This window comes from Heloderma suspectum, chromosome 6 (assembly GCF_057233095.1).
Source record: "Heloderma suspectum isolate Gila_16-S chromosome 6, 16-S_ref, whole genome shotgun sequence".
NCBI lineage: Eukaryota > Metazoa > Chordata > Lepidosauria > Squamata > Helodermatidae > Heloderma > Heloderma suspectum.
The window spans coordinates 104,946,771-104,964,341 of NC_139463.1; the positions used below are offsets into that span (position 1 = coordinate 104,946,771).

Here is a 17,571-nt window from a genome sequence, read left to right on the forward strand (position 1 = left end):
GTGTCTTTCTCCTTTCACTAGGCTGGTCTCACTTGTGTAAATAAAGGGGACATGGAGCGAGGACTCTCACTCTCCGTGGAGCCCTGGGAGTGGTAGTCCTATGAGGAGACTAGGGCTCTCCAGCAGAAACCCAGTTTCCAGGATTCTTTGGAGGAAGCCATGACAGCTGAAGTGCTAATAAAATTGGTTTCTCTTGGAGATATGCTTATCCTTCTTGCCCTCAAAGGTGGCGGCGGGTGGGGGTGGACATGGTCCCGATGCATCTGTATCCTGAGATAAAGATTGTAAGGCATCATTGACATCAAAAGTTCATAATGAACAAGAAAAATATTTTTTCATCAAGGTAAGCAGGGAAACCTAAGCTTTCTAATATAGATGCAGGAAGCTAAAACCTGCTGGCCAAATAACACTTTCCCCACAGGCTCAACTGCCCCGGTGTTGTAAATTGTTGAGAGATATTCTCATTTCCCAGGAAGAAACTGACAGGGGGGAAATGTTGACACCTGTTTGCTGCTTTTAAGAGGCTGTAAAAGTTCAGTTCAGTTTGGGCAAGGCAGGGGTGTTTCTAGATACCTAACAGATCCAGGGCTCAGGCCCATAGGTCAAAAAATTGCACAAATTTGCATATGCTAATCTACATATGCAAATATGTGCATAATTAGAAATTATTACTAAAATTTAAAGGTGGCAAGCTAATTACCCTGTTGCCTGCTTTCAAGACAGAACTGTGCAACATCCGAACTGTGCTGGCTTAAAACGTACCCTCGATGCACCCACACTTTTCCTTGGTCACAAATAACCCATAGTTTAAACAACCCACCATAGCCATGACATGTCATAGTTGCTTTTTGCTGCTGACAGCAGCATTCCCAACACCCCAGAAATACACATTGACCTTCTTTAAAAAAGACACGCGCTGTTGCTTTTGCTGCCCCCAGGACCCCCTTCTTTAAAAAAGAAACACATCACTTGGAAACTGACTGATCCAGCCTCACAGTTCTGACATCATCCCAAGTATGGACAAACTCTGCCCGTACTGAGTGTTCCAACAATGAGGACAGAGTGCCAGATATGAAATCCACAATGATGATGAATGGTCAGCAATCCTAGACTAAATTCAATGTTAACGTAATGTACAAATATATGATACATATCTCAGGCTTTAAGGGGTAGATCCTACCTGGCATTCTCCAGTAGGTCAACTGAGGATCCTTTTAGCTTCCGTTAACCAGACATCTGTCTCTGTAAGTCACTTGGGCCCAAGGATAAGTGAGTATCTTGGCTAGGAGGCTGGCTGGCTGAAGGCAGAAGGCTGGAGGCCAAAGCCAAGAGGGTGAAGTCCTGGCGGCACAGAGGGAGAACAGATGGCCTCTCTCAGCACTGACTTGAGGAAGGCAGGGGCTCTGAGAGAGTTATATCAGCCAATGGCATCAGATAGCCCTTTTTCCACCTCCAAAGGGCAGAGTTCCTGAAGTATGAGCCATATATAAAAATTATGACTGGTGTAAATCCTATGTTAAATTAAATATTAACATTGGAGAGAACTTTCAGCTCCTGATAAGAACTTTGCAATATTCTCGTAAAGGCTGACGGACTAGAGCAAAGGGCATGGAAACCCAAACACTTCCTTGAAGGCTCCTTGGCAAACGTGCTGAAGATGGGAGATGGTTTCAGATACAGATTGCCTTGATCTGCCCTCTCCCCAAGCTAATAATCTGTGCAGATTAAAGGGGTGCTGGAGTGCCCCTTCAGTTAAAGAGAGTCACACACAAAAGGTTCTGCCATTATAAGCCTCAAAATTCTGTTTCTTATAAAAATGGCAGTTGCTGAGCTAACAACTTGAGACCTGGTATCCATGATCTAATGGATGAAGTCTACAATTGTGCAAAATATCAAACTGATCCAATACAAATAGCTGTACATAGGTACAGCAAGTCTAAAAGTGCTGAAAATCAACCCATTTGTCCTTTCTACTCCTAGCTGCAATTCGGCATATATATTTCTTTCAAGTTGTGGAGAAAGCTGCTGATGTGCGTTATTCGTGCTTGTGGAGGAAGTGTGCCTTTCAGCGGTTTGGTGACGTTCTGAACAGCAGATCACAAGTTATTAAGGGTTTTTGCCCCACGAAAGCCTGTGGTGGCACCTGCTGGCTATGGCAGACATGCTTAGTTTCACTTTGAAGCTAGAATGCTGCCAGTACTGCAGTGTTTTCCGATGAATTCTGTTACAGAGGGCTTCTACGTGCAATGCCTTTTCCTTTAGTTATGGAATGTGACTTCACAAGGGGAGATTGTGTTACTGCACAGATTGGAATCCAAGCATCGGGGGAAGGGGTGTGTGGAAGATATTAAACCTCCCTGACCCCTGCTGTAGTTCCGATCTGGATCCGGCCTATCGTGACTCCAATGTTTATTACCAAAAAGGCATCCAGTTTTAAAGCCCCCTACCCACCATTCTACAGGCCTGATTCATATGAGGTCCCATAAGCTTACTTTTGAGTAAAAAAAACCCAAACAAACACTGCCTAGCTACATCTTTAAAGTAGCATTCAGTTTGATTCTCAGAGAATGTGTGGTGGGGATGGAATGCACTGATGGGGAGAGCAGAAGGATCAGGACCTCACACCACCTTTCTGAAAGCAGATGTGCAGCACAAGGGCCCCAATTCTTGCTTTTACTTTCTGCGTGGTGGGAAAAGGACATGCAAGGTCAATGTCTCACACTAGGTTTATATTCACAAGTTACACTGAATGTGTGTACACATTCTGTGTATGTTCATGAAGATGGTTGTGAGAAACTAGCTCTGTTAATTCATTAATGTAACAAAATGGTATTTTATTCTATTGCTTAGCTGAATGCTAAGCAATAGAATGCTTATTTGCATGCTTGATTAAGTTTGACATATCATTTCTCCTAAAGGCAATGGTCAGGTGGACAGGGGTGGGTGGAGTTAAAATATTTAGTTTTGAATGCTTTCTCCTGATTGGGTGGTCCCTTTTCAGTTGGGAGAGGCAGAATAAATAACAGCTGCTTTGTTTTTGAAGTCCGAATCAGCCCTGTTAGTAGCCACAGATGTAGGCAAAGCACCCTTGAGTGGTAGGTTAGGAACAGACTTTACTGGGGATATAACGAGCTTACATCTCGAGGTAAGTTGGCTGGGGGTCAGCCTCACCGTCAGCATCCCTTGCAGGAGGAAGTAGGAAGAAGAATTAGGAGAGTAGGGGGAGGAGACCAAGAAAGGCAATGCGATCTCCCAGAGACCCCTCCCACCTGACTCAGGTACATATTAACCCTTCAAGTCCAGGTTAAGTGACTCATGGCCCGAGTCCCTCCAACACCCCTTCTCAAGGGCAATGGGTCACTGTACTAATCCCATGCCCATCAGGTGGCGCTGGTGCAATTCCCCCAGCAGAGGCTTTGCCAGCACATCTGCCACCATTTCCTCAGTCGGGCAATACTTCAGTTCAATCACCTCTTGCTCTACTAAGTCTCTTATCAGGGGATGCCTCGCGTCAATGTGCTTCGTCCATGGCCTCAGTATCTCACTCAATGCCAGCTTTAGGCACCCCTTGTTGCCTTCATATAGCACTGTGGCTTGCGTGTTCTCTCTTTTTTAATCTATTTTTATTTTATTTTTATAAATGAAATAAACACTACCAACAACATAATCAGAATCTTCAATTTCCAACATTACAGTATTCTGAGGAAAAGAAAAAAGGAAGAATAGCAAAGGAAGGGGGAGAGAGAGAGAGAGAGAGGAAGGAAGGAAGGAAGGATTATATTAAACTTCAATAAGAACAAAGCAAATATCCAAATATAAATCCAATTGCAGATTATACCTATACAGCATTCTTCCAAACATTGCAAGTATTATTAAATCTTCAAGCTGCTACACCACAAACAGTAAACCTTATCTTTCAATATCATAAACTCAGTCTTATAGCGAAGGAATGGGAGAAAACAATCCATTTCCATTGGCCATATATCACCATTCAGTTAACGTGTATTAATAAACATTAAAGGTTTAGCCAACAAGAAATAGTAATAATAACAATGCCATAATGATATTAATAGTAATAGTTGGCTTGCGTGTTCTCCAGTCCCATGTCGGTGAATAATTGTCTAAGCCAAATCACTTCCTGACATGCACTGGCTGCGGCCACGTACTCTGCTTCTGTGGAAGACATGGCCACAACTGCCTGCTTCTTACTGGCCCAACTGATAGTCTCACCATTGTATGTGAACAGGTTTCCTGATGTGGACTTGTGGTCTGATTCATTGCCCACCCAGTCTGCATCCACAAACCCAATCGGCCCAGCGTGTGTGCTGCTGGGTAGTTTGAGCTTTGTATGTGTGGTTCCTTCAAGTAGCGCATCATGCTTCACTCCATTCCAGTCATGTTGAGATGGCCTGGCCACTTTCCTGCTCAGGATGCCCATGGCTGCAGCTGTGTCTGGTCTGGTAACTGTCGTGATGAATAGCAGCTTACCAATCGCCCTTTGCTATTGCTGATTATCCTGCAGTGGGATGTCGTCATCTCGCCCCTTAAGGTGATCTGTGGTCATGGGAGACTTGACCTCTTCCCCTTCTGCCATTCTGAGCTACAGCAGCATCCCTTCGATCTTTTGTCTTTGACTAAGGAGAAAGCTCCCATCATCCCCCTTCTCAACCTATATACTCAAATAGTGCACTATTGGACCCAAGTCCTTGATTTCAAAGTTCTGCTTCAGTCTGAGAATAATTTCCATGCCATTACTTTCCCGCTCAGAGCACAGGATAAAATCGTCCACATATACCAGTATGTATGCCCACCTGCCCCCTTTCTGTCTGGTATAGAGGCAGGAGTCTGCTTTCCCCTTGGTGAAGCCCAGGTTTAATAGGACTCCATTAATTTTCTTGTTCCAGAGCCTGGCGGCCTGCTTACGTCCGTAAATGCTTTTGTGCCATTTGCACACTTTCCTTGCCCCTTCTGGATCTACAAACCCTGGTGGCCGTGTCATGTACAGGTCTTCCTCTATTTCACTGTACAGGAATGCTGCTTTAAAGTCTAGATGCCTAACTTGCATCTCCCTTCTGGCTGCCATGCTCAGCATTGCTTTAATGGTGGTGTGCTTTACCACCGGAGCAAACGTTTCATCGTAGTCCTCCCCATACTTTTGAGAGTATCCCTTAGCTGCTAACCTGGCTTTGTAGCATTCTACTTCACTGTCTGCATTGTGCTTCACTTTGAAAGTCCACTTGCAGCTGATTGCCTTGCGATTGGGGGGAAGTTCAGGCAGGGTCCAACTCCCATTTTGGTGTAATGAGTCCATCTCTTCCTGTGCTGCTTTCTTCCACCTATCTGCCTCGTCCTTGGACAAGGAGGCAATGTCCTCCCAACTCACTGGCTCTTGGATCTGCTGTGCTCTGCCTGCAAAGTAATAGTCCCTGTACCTGGCTGGCAGCATACCTTCGGTGGCCCTCTCTGACCTCCTGGGTTCCTGCTGCTCTGCTGCATTCAGCTTGGGCTCCCCAGTGTCACCGGCCTCACTGTCGGGATTAGGTGTGCCAGCTGCCCCCTTGTCTTCCTCGGGCGCTGTGGGCTCCCCTCCTCCACTCTCAGGCGTGCTCAGGTTCACCTCTATCAGCTCCATAGTTCCAGGCCTTGCAGGCTCATTGAACTGCACAGTTTGGCTGACTATGATGCTGCAGTCTTGGGGAATAAGAATTTTGTAGCCTTTAGGATAGGGACTGTATCCTGCCAGGACCCCTTCGATGGCTCTGTCATCCAGCTTGGTCCTTTTCTGTTTTGGGATGTGAGCATAGGCCTTACACCCAAACACTCTCAGATGGCCCACTTTTGGCTTGGCTCCATGCTGCAGTTCAAAAGGTGTTTCACTAAAGGGCCTGGTTGGCAGCCTGTTCTGTATGTAGGCCACCGTAGACACTGCCTCTCCCCAGTATTTAAATGATAGATTTGCGTCTGACAGCATGCTTCTGTCAAGGGCTCCTTGGAGGCCTCTCTCAGTCTAATCCAGTAGCCAAGTCCAGACACAAAGGGATTCTTTTCAAAGCTTTATTCCTCTTTTACAACTTAACAACTCTACCGTTAGCAACTGGATATGAGCAGCAGAATACCTATGCCCTAAATTGGAACAGTTGGTCCCTGTTTGAAAGGGAATTACTGGCAGACCCCTGAACTTAAGGACTAGGGAGAGTCCCTCCCCTTTTCCCTTGGATCCTCTGGGCGCAGCCGTTGTTTGCGCGCCAACCGGGCACTACGCTTCCTTTCTGCGCCCTCCATTTGGTGCCACTCTCTGTGTCCATCAAGTCTGCTTCCCGCGCTCTGTCACTCCCAGGACTGCTATCTAAGCTAGGAATGCTGGTGGGAGGAATCTCCATCAGCTGTTGGCCCTGGGAAAAAGGAGCGCGCTCCTCTCCCAGGAGCAACTGCTCTTCCTCAGAATCAGAACTACTCTGGGATTCTATGGGCTCAGTGTCCACCCTGACAGCTTCTTACCATGTCCAGGAGTGACCTGTTCTGCCTCTCAGCCACGCCATTCTGTTCCGGCGAGTAGCTGACCATTTTTTGGTGTGCGATGCCTTGGGCCTGGAGGTACACTTCCATCTCTCTTCCAATATACTCTCCTCCATTGTCAGTATGAATGGTGCCCAATCTCTTGCAGAATTTGTTCTTGGTTGCTGCAGCAAACTCCTTCAGCTTGCTCAGTACTTGATCCTTGGGCTTGATGCTGTACACTGTTGTGAACCTGAAATAATCATCGGTGAAAGTGAGGAAGTACTTACTCCCTCCAGCGGTTATCACCTCCAGCGGTCCACAGAAGTCTGAATGGGTGAGCTCCAGTGGTTCTTTAGCTCTGCTCTCACTTGCCTTGGGCAGTGGGGCTCACGTGGACTTGGTCTTGATGCAGCACACACAGCTCATCCTTGACTTGCATGCTGGGATCTGTAAGTCTGCAGTGAGTTCCTTGGTCACCAACTCCTTCACTGCCTTCATGCTTCTGTGCCTCGTGCATCTGTGCCAGAGGTGGATGCAACTGTCGTGGGGTGTGTGGTCTGCCCTCTTGGCCTCTTCTCTGCTGCTAGCAATCTCATGCATAGAGTTCCTTACCCTGGCATTGCCCCACAACCTTCCTTCTCTGGAGATTTGACATTCATCCCTATTGAAAAGTAGGACAAATCCATCTGCTGTAAGCTTTCTTACTGAGAGCAAGTTCACTTCCAGGTTTGGCACAAACAAGACATCTGTTAGCTTTGTTTCCTCACCATGTGGCGGTGCTATACAGTCTATGGTGCCTTTTCCTATTCCAGCTGCTTTTATCTGTTTCCATTTATTCATTCATTTATTTATTTATTTTCTATACCGCCCAATAGCCGAAGCTCTCTGGGCGGTTCACAAAAACTAAAACCAAACAACACACAATAAAACAATTGAAAATATATAGAACATTAAAACCACAATATAACAATACAACCACAATAAAACCTAGCAGCAGTGCAGGAGTTTAAAATACAGATTTAAAACAGCAAAGATAAAAATTTAGAAAGCTAAAATGCTAAAATGCCTGGGAAAATAAAAAGGTCTTCACCTGGCGCCAAAAGGAATACAATGTAGGTGCCAGGCGAACCTCACTAGGGAGCTCATTCCAGAGCTGGGGTGCCACAGCAGAAAAAGCCCTCCTCCTAGTAGCCACCCGCCTCACTTCCTTTGGCAGGGGCTCACGGAGAAGGGCCGCTGACGATGATCTTCAGGTCTAAGCAGCTAAATATGGGAGGAGGAGATCCTTCAGGTAACCTGGCCCCAAGCCATTAAGGGCTTTGAATGTTAACACCAGCACTTTGAATCGGGCCCAGAAATGGACTGGCAGCCAATGCAGCTGGAAAAGTACTGGCGTAATATGAGCTCGCAGGCCAGTCCCTGTTAACAATCTTGCTGCCCTATTTTGGACCAGCTGAAGTTTCCGGACTGTTTTCAAAGGCAGCCCCATGTATAACGCATTGTAGTAATCCAGACGAGAAGCTATCAGAGCATGGATAACTGTAGCTAGGCTATCTCTGTCCAGATAAGGGCATAGTTGGTATACCAGCCTAAGCTGATAGAAAGTGCTCCATGCCACTGAGTTCACCTGTGCTTCAAGTGACAGTTCTGGATCCAAGAGCACCCCCAAACTACGAACCTGATCCTTTAGGGGGAGTGCAACCCCCTTCAGAACAGGTTGAATATCACCTAGCCAGGCAGGCGAACCACCCACTAACAGTACCTCCGTCTTGTCTGGACTGAGCTTCAGTTTATTGGCCCTCATCCAGTCCATTACTGTGCCCGGGCCCTGATTCAGAACAGCCACTGCCTCACCTGGTTTTGATGAGAAAGAGAGGTAGAGCTGCGTGTCATCCGCATATTGACGGCACCTCAGCCCACGCCTCCGTATAACCTCCCCCAGCGGTTTCATGTAGATGTTAAACAGCATGGGGGATAAAATAGAGCCCTGTGGAACCCCATGGCACAATTGCCATGGCACACAGCAATAATCCCCCAGCACCACCTTCTGGAATCGGCCAGTCCAATGTAACCCTGTTTTGGTGATCCAATTCCTCAAAGAATTCCCTCTGGCTAGTCATGTGGCTGCAAGCCCTGAGTCCAGCACCCAAACTAGGTTGTGCCTCTGGCTCTGGTTACTCCAAGGTAAACAGACCAGCAGGCATGGGCCCTTTGTGGCTAGCACTTTATCCTGCTTTGCCCTCTGTTGCTGTTTGGCTCCCTCCTGAGGCTGTTTTCGGGACAGTCTCTCTTGAAATGTGTTCTGCCCCCACACTTGTAGCATTCCTTTGTATTTGCCTTAAGGGCTTGTTCCGAATCCGATTCCCTTGTGGCCTTTGTTTCTGGCCTGGCCTTTGTCCTCTTACATGAGGTGTTGGCCATGTTTTCCATCCTGCGATTCCACTCACTAACCAGCCTGGCCTTTATATAGTCCAATTTTAGCTCTTCTTTGGAGGGCGCTTGTTGAGCCCCTGTTATGAGGGGTTCGTAGGAGTCATCTAGGCTGCACAAAATGATGGCCACAGCCTCCTCCTCTGGGGTCTCTGAGCCAAGTGCCCGCAGCTCCTCAGCAACTTGCAAGACTGCTTTTACATGGTCTGGCAAGCTGGCTTCTTTCTCGAGCCTCATTTTAAACAGCTTCCTCTTCAAGAAGAGCTTTGCATTTATGCTGGTAGGCTGGTGCACCATCTGCAGAGCCTCCCACATTTGCTTACCTGCTCTCTCATTTCTGATGTGAAGCAACTGGTCATTTTGGACTGATAGAGCAATTGTTGCCTTTGCTTTTCTGTCCTTTTTGTCCCAGTCCAGGGGGTTTTCTGTGGGGTGAGCCAATTCCAGAACCTCCCACAAGTCCTCTTTCTCTAGCACCATTTCCATCTTGAACTTCCATATCTGGTAGCTCCTTCTGCCTAGATTTTCCATGGCTGCGTGCACATTTCCTTCAGCCATCATTCCACCCGCTGAGATTTTTCTCCCTTGTCTATCTGATAGACAGTACTCACAAGTTTCCAGGTGATTCCTTGCAAAACCCTTTTTCTTCTTTATTGGCTGCTGGGCCCCATAACCTGAAGTCCGAATCAGCCCCCTGTCAGTAGCCACGGATGTAGACAAAACACACTCAAGTGGTGGGTTAAGAATAGACTTTACTTGAGATACAAGAGGCTTACATCTCGAGGTAAGTTGGCTGAAGTCAGCCTCAGGGTCAGCATCCCTTGCAGGAGGAAGTAGGAAGAAGAATTAGAAGAGTAGGGGGAAGAGACAAAAAAAAGGCAATATGATCTCCCAGAGACCTCTCCCACCTGACTCAGGTACATATCAACCCTTCAAGTTCAGGTCAAGTGACTCATGGCCTTAGTCCCTCCAACAGTTTTCTTGATGGGGGAGGGGGATAAGGACTTGCTTTCAGAGGGATAGGATCAGGGCAATAGGGATCTAGCCGGGGGGGAGGGGTAGATTTCCCTGGGAGGTGGAGGGGGTATATCTGTTTTAGTTTAAAGTATTAAAATTAGAAGGGATTGAGTAGGTAAGGAAATAATACAAATTTGAAACCTCAGTTTAACAGTAAGGAACTCGAGCTGTATTGAAACATCACAAAACTTGTAAATAAAGTTTTATTTTTCCCTGGGTCTTTCAAACCACACCATTCTCAGACCTCAGTCTCATTCTTTACCAACAATGGATTAAATGAAATTACAGAAGAAATAAACCAAGTACTATAAATCTACACCCATACACATAAAGGAATTGAAGGTTCTCTCTCCATACAGAGGAGGGTGGTGTCAGCATCAAAATAAAAGTATGTGAAAGGTACCTTCCACTCACACTCGCTCTAAGATATTACCTCAAGGGGGAGGTGGACTTTGTACCTGGTGGTGTATAAATGTTAAAGACGAATGGTGTTGATAAGATCATCACATGGTGGGAAGGGAGATACTTCACACTAGCCGTCTTAAGTCATTCGCATTCTGTGTAAGCTCTACACATGAGGACAGGAAGCAGGGATTTGCTTACTAGATCCATCCGCTGCCTTGCCATTGTCATCACTTTCTACATGTGGAGGTCTATAATCAGTAGCCACATTTAGATTATCACAGTGGGAGAAGAAGCCACCGTGGCTTCTTTTCCCGCCCTGCACATGCCGCTCACTTGACTGCCATTTCCCTAATTATCCACAGTGTGGGTTAGCCTATCGTCTGACGAGGTGAGGTGTACAGCGCAGGCGGCTTCTAAACCACCCCACAACCCCTGCTGCAACCCATGAGTTGTGAGGTGGTTTAACAGCCACCCCTTCGTGCCCCTCATCAGGTTTCGACGATGTGCTAACCGCATGGTGAGTAATTAGGGAAATGGCAGTCATGCAAGCGGCACACGTGGGGTGGGTAAAAGAAGACACAGGGGCTTCTCTTCCCCCTGTGATAGTCCAAAACTGGCAACTGTGTCACATTTCCAGATTCTGAGACTCTCAATTGCAGATCTGAGGATTCCAAGGTGGTCAGCACAGACAGGGATCCAGCAAAAGGCAAGGTCTCAACAGCCCAGGGCCCAATCAACATGGAAATGGAATAAGAGGCGCTTTCTGGTTACATCCGGATTTTCATGAAATCACATTGGTCCATCAGGCACACACGAAGCAAGAAAAGTGGATTATACACTACCTATAAATCCGCTTTCATTGGTCACACAGCACTTGAAACCCCCATACATTGGGGTTGGGTGGGCAGAGTAGAACTGAATGTCATCAGCCCCAGAGGTGCTGCTCAAGGAATGAGAGAGGCTTGTTCCCCTCCCCTGTCCACGCTCCGCTGCTCAGGGAAGTTTATTGGAAGCACTGAATTAAGCCCCTGTTGTTTCCCCCACACCTTTCCCCTATCATCCACCATTGGGATATTGTGAAAGATTAAAAGATACTGAGCTACTGTGAATGGGAAAAACAGGCTACACACTGTGAATGAATGAAACATTGCAACTGCACTATTCTGAATGGGAAATATGGGGCATATACTGTGAAAGGGGAAGCAGCTACTTCACTATTGTAAATGAATGAAACAGCTCTAGTGTGCTATTCTGAAAGAGAAAAAGAGGCTAGATACTGAGAATGGGAAAGCAGCCATACTGCAAATGTGGAAAAAGAGGGAAGTGGGGGGAAGGGGCAGCCCCACCCCTTGACCAGGTCACTGCTGGGTCACTTCCAGGTCACAGAAATAGGCACACACAGGTTTTTAATGTGGGGGGCACACTGCAGTGGAACCATGTGGGAACCATGTTTATGGGGAAAAGACACACTAAAAGGACTTTCGGAAAATGTGCCTTTTCCACAGGAACCTGCAGGGTTACTCCAGATTGGCAACATTGATTCCAGCAGCTGTCTCACCCTCACACTGCTGTTTTTAAACAGAGGTTGTCAAAGCCACACCCAAGCTGTAAGCTATTAGTGACTGCAGCTGGAAAGGCCCTCCTGACAGCAAGCCCCTTACATGCAAGTAGACTTTTTCTCACAAGGAAGCCTCTGGCTCAGTCTAGCACTCCTTCTGGGTTCCTGTCTTTTCAGGCAGCATCTCTCCCGAGGGCCCAGGGGTTTCTCTGCCTCCACCTCTGAGGCCGAGTCCTTGTCCTCCATGGGTGATGCCCTCATGCTGGTCACCTCTGGGGGCCTGGGCTCCTCCTGGTCTACTGGCAGAGCCTTGGCATGGTGGGCAGTTCCTGGCCCTCCAGCTCCTCTCTCTTCTAGTGGCGGCAGGACACCATGGATATCTGGGGTACCTGAAGAATGACTTGCCCAGATTCACCTTTCAATAGAATAAACACATTTTCTCTTTCTCCTCCAGTTCTCTCTCCCCCTTCCTTTTGTGTTCCTCTTTCTCACTTCTCTGGGGCAATCTACATTACCACTTTAAACTGGTTTCAAACCTGTTTTTAGTGATTACAGCTACCAAATACAGGAATTCTGGGAATTGTAGCTCTAGAAAGAGGGGCTGCTTGGGCAGGGGACAGGGGTCTCTTGCAAAGAATTCTCAGTATCCTCATGAAACTGCAGGATCCCTTTAGATAAACCGGTGTGAAACCAGTTTAAAGTTGTAATGTAGATTGGCTCCCTCTCTGCCTTCCTCTCCCCCGACACAAAATACTGCCTCCTGCATCGCAATCGAGCTTAGAAAAGCAACTTCCATTTGTGTTAATTGAAGTTTTTCTTCCTAAGCTCAGTTGCCCATGGGGGGATTTTTTTAGGGTTGAGAAGGTAAGTTCTTTGCTCTGCAGCCCCCCCCCCCCCACACACACAATAATTAAGCTTAGGGGGGAAATTTAAACTTGCACTAAGGGTGTGAAATATGGATTTCAATTTACCCAGGACCATTCCGTTGATCAGGTTGAAAGGTTTGGGATCTTATGAGGTGGAGAAGAACACATACACAACCAATGTAGATGAAAGAAAAGGAGATATTGAAATAAAAGAAATAAACAAAAGTAGACACACACACCCCCGAGAGTTGCACGCTCTCTGAGGCTTAAGAGGTTGCATGCCTCCTAGGCAAGAGCTTATCACAAAACCATCCTCAAGAAGCTGTGCCCTTCTTGGTCAAGACTTTGTTACCCAAATGTGGTGCATTAAATGACTAAATATACAGTTAGCCCCTGTTTGTTGCTCAGCTCCAGATTGGTGTATAACGCAACTGGTCCACCGAGGTGACAGTGACACAGTGTCAGCCTGGCCCAAGCCTAATCCTGCTGTCTTATAGCCCAAACCCAAACAGTTAAGTATGACAGAACAAAGATAACTGTGCCTTATCTAAGCCCCGGACAGTAAAATCCTTTCCCTGAATTCTACCCAACACATACTCACCACATGCTATCAAGTACTTGGCCAGAGCACTTAATATGTGTCCTGTGGATCGAGGATACTGTTGGTATGTGCACATACAAATGATCCAGATGCAACCACACCCCTCCTGAATAATGGCAGATTCAGGGGTTTTATACCCTTTTCCCTCGTTGGGGCTCATGAGATCAAAGAAGGGTTCACTATGTTCTTTGTTGATAATACATCATGTTCCCAATTTCCAGGATTGACGTTCGTTGAAGACAGACTGGCACCTCCTTCCGACTCCCTAACATTTCTCAACATTGTTTCTGTGATCATAACGTGCTGTCCTCCATTATCAAAACATCTGCAGATACCCCTCTTTTACTGGCCCATTTCCATCTTGGGTAACTGATACTTTGGCAATCTTCAGCACATACCAGAGCACCCCCATTTGGCCTTCCTGCAATAAAGCTAGGGATGAATGGATTCCCCACCGTCCGTTCCAGTGGGGAATCTGCTCGCGGGGGGAGGTGATCCGTTCCTCCCCCTCCCCCGAATCCTCTGGAGTGGCTCCACTCCGTGAGGATTCTGCGGAGCCACCTGGCTTAAGGGCCACTTACCTGGGTGGCCAGAGCCGTTCTCCTCTGTGCCTATTGCCATTAAAAAAAAAAAAAGGTGATCGGCAGGATGTGCCCATAGACTTATACGCAAATAGAGCTGTGAATCTTACATATAAGTCTATGTGTCCATAGGCTTATATGCAAAATTCACGGCTCTATTTTGCGTATAAGTCTATTTTGCGTATAAGTCTTCATAGACTTATATTTATTTTGTTTATTGCATTTATACCCCACCTTTTTCCTCTTGCAAGGAACCCAAGGCGGCTTACATTCTCCTCCTCCTTCCATTTTATCCTCACAACAACAACCCTGTGAGGTGGGTTGGGCTGAGAGTGTGTGACTGGCCCAAAGTCACCCAGTGAGCTTCCATGGCCGAGTGGGGACTAGAACCCGGATCTCCCAGCTCTTAGTCCAACACTCTTATACGCAAGATTCACAGCTCTATTTTACGTATAAGTCTAATTTGTATATAAGTCTACATAGACTTATATACAAGATTCACGGCTCTATTGTGCATATAACTCTATTTTGCATATAACTCTACATAGACTTATACACAAGATTCATGGCTCTATTTTGCATATAAGTCTATGGGCATTTAAAAAAATGGCAATCAGCAGGATGTGCCCATAGACTTATACACAAAATAGAGCCATGAATCGTGCATATAAGCTTATGGACACATAGACTTATACACAAGATTCACGGCTCTATTTGCATATACATCTATGGGCACATCCTGCTGATTGCTTTTTTTTTTTTAATGGCAATCGGCGCGGAAGAGAACAGGTCTGGCTGAGCAAGCAGCCGAATGCCGTCCTATGTGGAATCCTCTCGGAGTGGAGGTAAGTGGGGCCGATTGGCTGCGGATTCCGGAGATTCATTTGAATCTGCGGCGGATTTTATTTATTTATTTATTTATTTATTTATTTATTGCATTTATACCCCGCCTTTCTCCCTCTCGCAAGGAACTCAAGGCGGCTTACATTATCCTCCTCCTCACGGTTGTATCCTCACAACAACAACCCTGTGAGGTAGGTTGGGCTGAGAGTCTGTGACTGGCCCAAAGTCACCCAGTGAGCTTCCATGGCCAAGTGGGGACTAGAACCCGGATCTCCCGGCTCCCAGTCCGTCACTCTCACCACTACACTACACTGGCTCTCATACCCTCTATTTCTCTATTTCCCCTCTGATTTCTCTAACATCCCTAAATAAAGCCATTCATTCTCCATTCACACCTCCCCTTCCTGAGCTGGGCTAGAATATTTCATATGCACATGATATGGAATGGTTAAAAGTTAACTTTTTCACATATCATGATGGACACTTAAATTTTGGGGGTTACAGGGTACATTCAGGATGTTAACCATTCATGTTACATTCAGGGTCAAACGTTGCGTTCTATTTGCTTTACACCGCGTTTGCTACATTTCAAAAGAGGACAAGAGTTCATTGTGGCATCTGAAGTCTGCAGGGTTATCTACTAGGAGCAGGGAGAGACGTCATAGAGGGAAGCCATCTTTATTGACAAAAATCAGCTAAAAGTGGATTTAAGAAATGAGATAAATTAATAAAAGTGATAAAAGATATAAACTTAACTATTGAAGGGAAATATATGTGGATATAAGGAGATATAGGGAAGACAACATGAAAAAATAGGAAAAATAAAATCACACTGTGTCAAGGGGACCATTGGGACATTTGGGCATCTAGGAAATACATTCAGGGGTTGAGCTCCAGATCCAGGCTTAGAAACACCCCTGGGCAGCAGGCTTATTGGCCCCACCCTGGTTATGGCTCTGCTGACTTGGTAGAGCACAGGATGTAGAGCCAAAAATGAATGTTTGTGTATTGGCAAAGGCACTAAGGTCAGAAAGCTGCTTTTCAGATTAAAAAATTGCTTCATTCTGGCTTTTCGTGAAGGAACCAATATAGATATTGTTGCCCCACCTGAGATTCTATATGTTAGGATGAGTACGTGTTGACTTGAGAGTGTGCCTATTATTATTATTATTATTATTATTATTATTATTTACATTTCTATACCACCCAATAGCCAAAGCTCTCTAAACACTGCCTAAACACTGGCAATCATAGAAAATTCACAGGAAGACACAGAGAATCTTCACAAGTTCACTGGATTGCTTGTGTTAACCTGAAAACAATTTCTTTGGGGTCTTTCACCTAAAGTAGCTGCTCTGAACAGCTGATTTTCACGTAGAATTTAACCAGCTATATTAACAGTTAATATTTATTTTTATTTATTACATTGTTATACATAGCTTAGCTGAAGCTCTCTGGGTGGTTTACAAAGATTAAAAATATTAAAAAATACAATGTGCAAAATTTAAAAACATAAAACATGTACAACAGACAGTATACAAAGAGACAACATATATTTAAAAACAACTTTGAGCAATCAGCCAAATCATAAAATGAATCCAGGATCGATTAAAACTCATCGCATGCTGCCAAAGGCCTGGGAAAAGAGAAAAGTCTTGACCTAGTGCCGAAAAGATATTATTTGTCTAATATTTAGTATTTCCTTAATACATCCCATTTGTTTTACAATGCTTCCCCTCTTCTGCTGTTAATATGTTGCACACATACATGTAGTGGATGTCCTTTCTTCTTTGCTTTTGGCATTTCCCCACTTCATTTATAATTCTGCTTCCTGGATATAAGCAATCTATTGGGCTGTTGTTAAGGCCCAGAGTCTTAACTTGAACTAAGTAGTGTCCTCCCCATCCCTGCTTTGCTGTCAGATTCTGCAATATCTTGATCATGAAAACAATTTCTCTTACGCTGCACTGGACTGATGATAAATATTTCCCACCTCTTTTTAAAAAGGGTCTATCTATACCCTGTAAAAACCTTCTATATTGATGTTCTTCCATTCCTAACTGCCTGTGCCTCAGTCTATTCCCTTTCTTCTTTCGTTAAACATGTTTTCATCGGAAATGTCTTCTGTAATTTTGCTCTCTCCCCTTTTTCTCCATTTATATGATTTTTCATGCTTCCCTCAGGAGTATTCCCTGTCATATCATTTCACTGCTACAATCCCCCTCCTTAGAAACTGGTCTGAGGTTTAATCTGTCACAAAATTTACAACACAAAAAGGGCAAAAAGGAGGAACCTGGGAACTACACACCAGTCAGTCTGACATTAATACCTAGGAAAATTCTGGAGCAGATTATAAAGCAATCCATCAGTGAGCACCTTGAAAACAATGCAGTGACTACTTGAATCCAACAGGGATTTGTCAAGAACAAATCCTGCCAGACGAATCTGATCTCATTTTTTGATCAGGTGACCTCCCTTGTGGACTGTGGGAATCCTGTGGACATAATATACCTCGACTTCAGCAAAGCTTTCAACAAAGTGCCCCATGATATCCTGATGAGCAAACTAGCTCAAAGTGGGCTAGATGAAACAACGATCCGGTGGATCCCTAGTTGCCTACAGAATCAGACTCAAAGAGTGCTTATCAATGGGATCTTCTCAAACTGGGGAGAGGTAACGAGCGGGGTATCACAGGGCTCAGTCCTGGGCCCAGCGCTCTTCCACATTTTTATTAATGACTTGGAGGAGGATGTGCAGGGAATGCTTATAAAA

General features: G+C 45.6%; 1 protein-coding gene and 1 pseudogene across 1 annotated transcript in view; both read right to left on the reverse strand.

Annotated features, from left to right (window-relative positions):
• Positions 1-17,571, reverse strand: part of LOC146342256 (interferon-induced very large GTPase 1-like) — a 104,105-nt gene that overhangs the window by 61,308 nt on the left and 25,226 nt on the right. The window lies entirely within an intron of this gene.
• On the reverse strand, positions 4,067-4,438 carry LOC146342257 (uncharacterized; annotated as a pseudogene).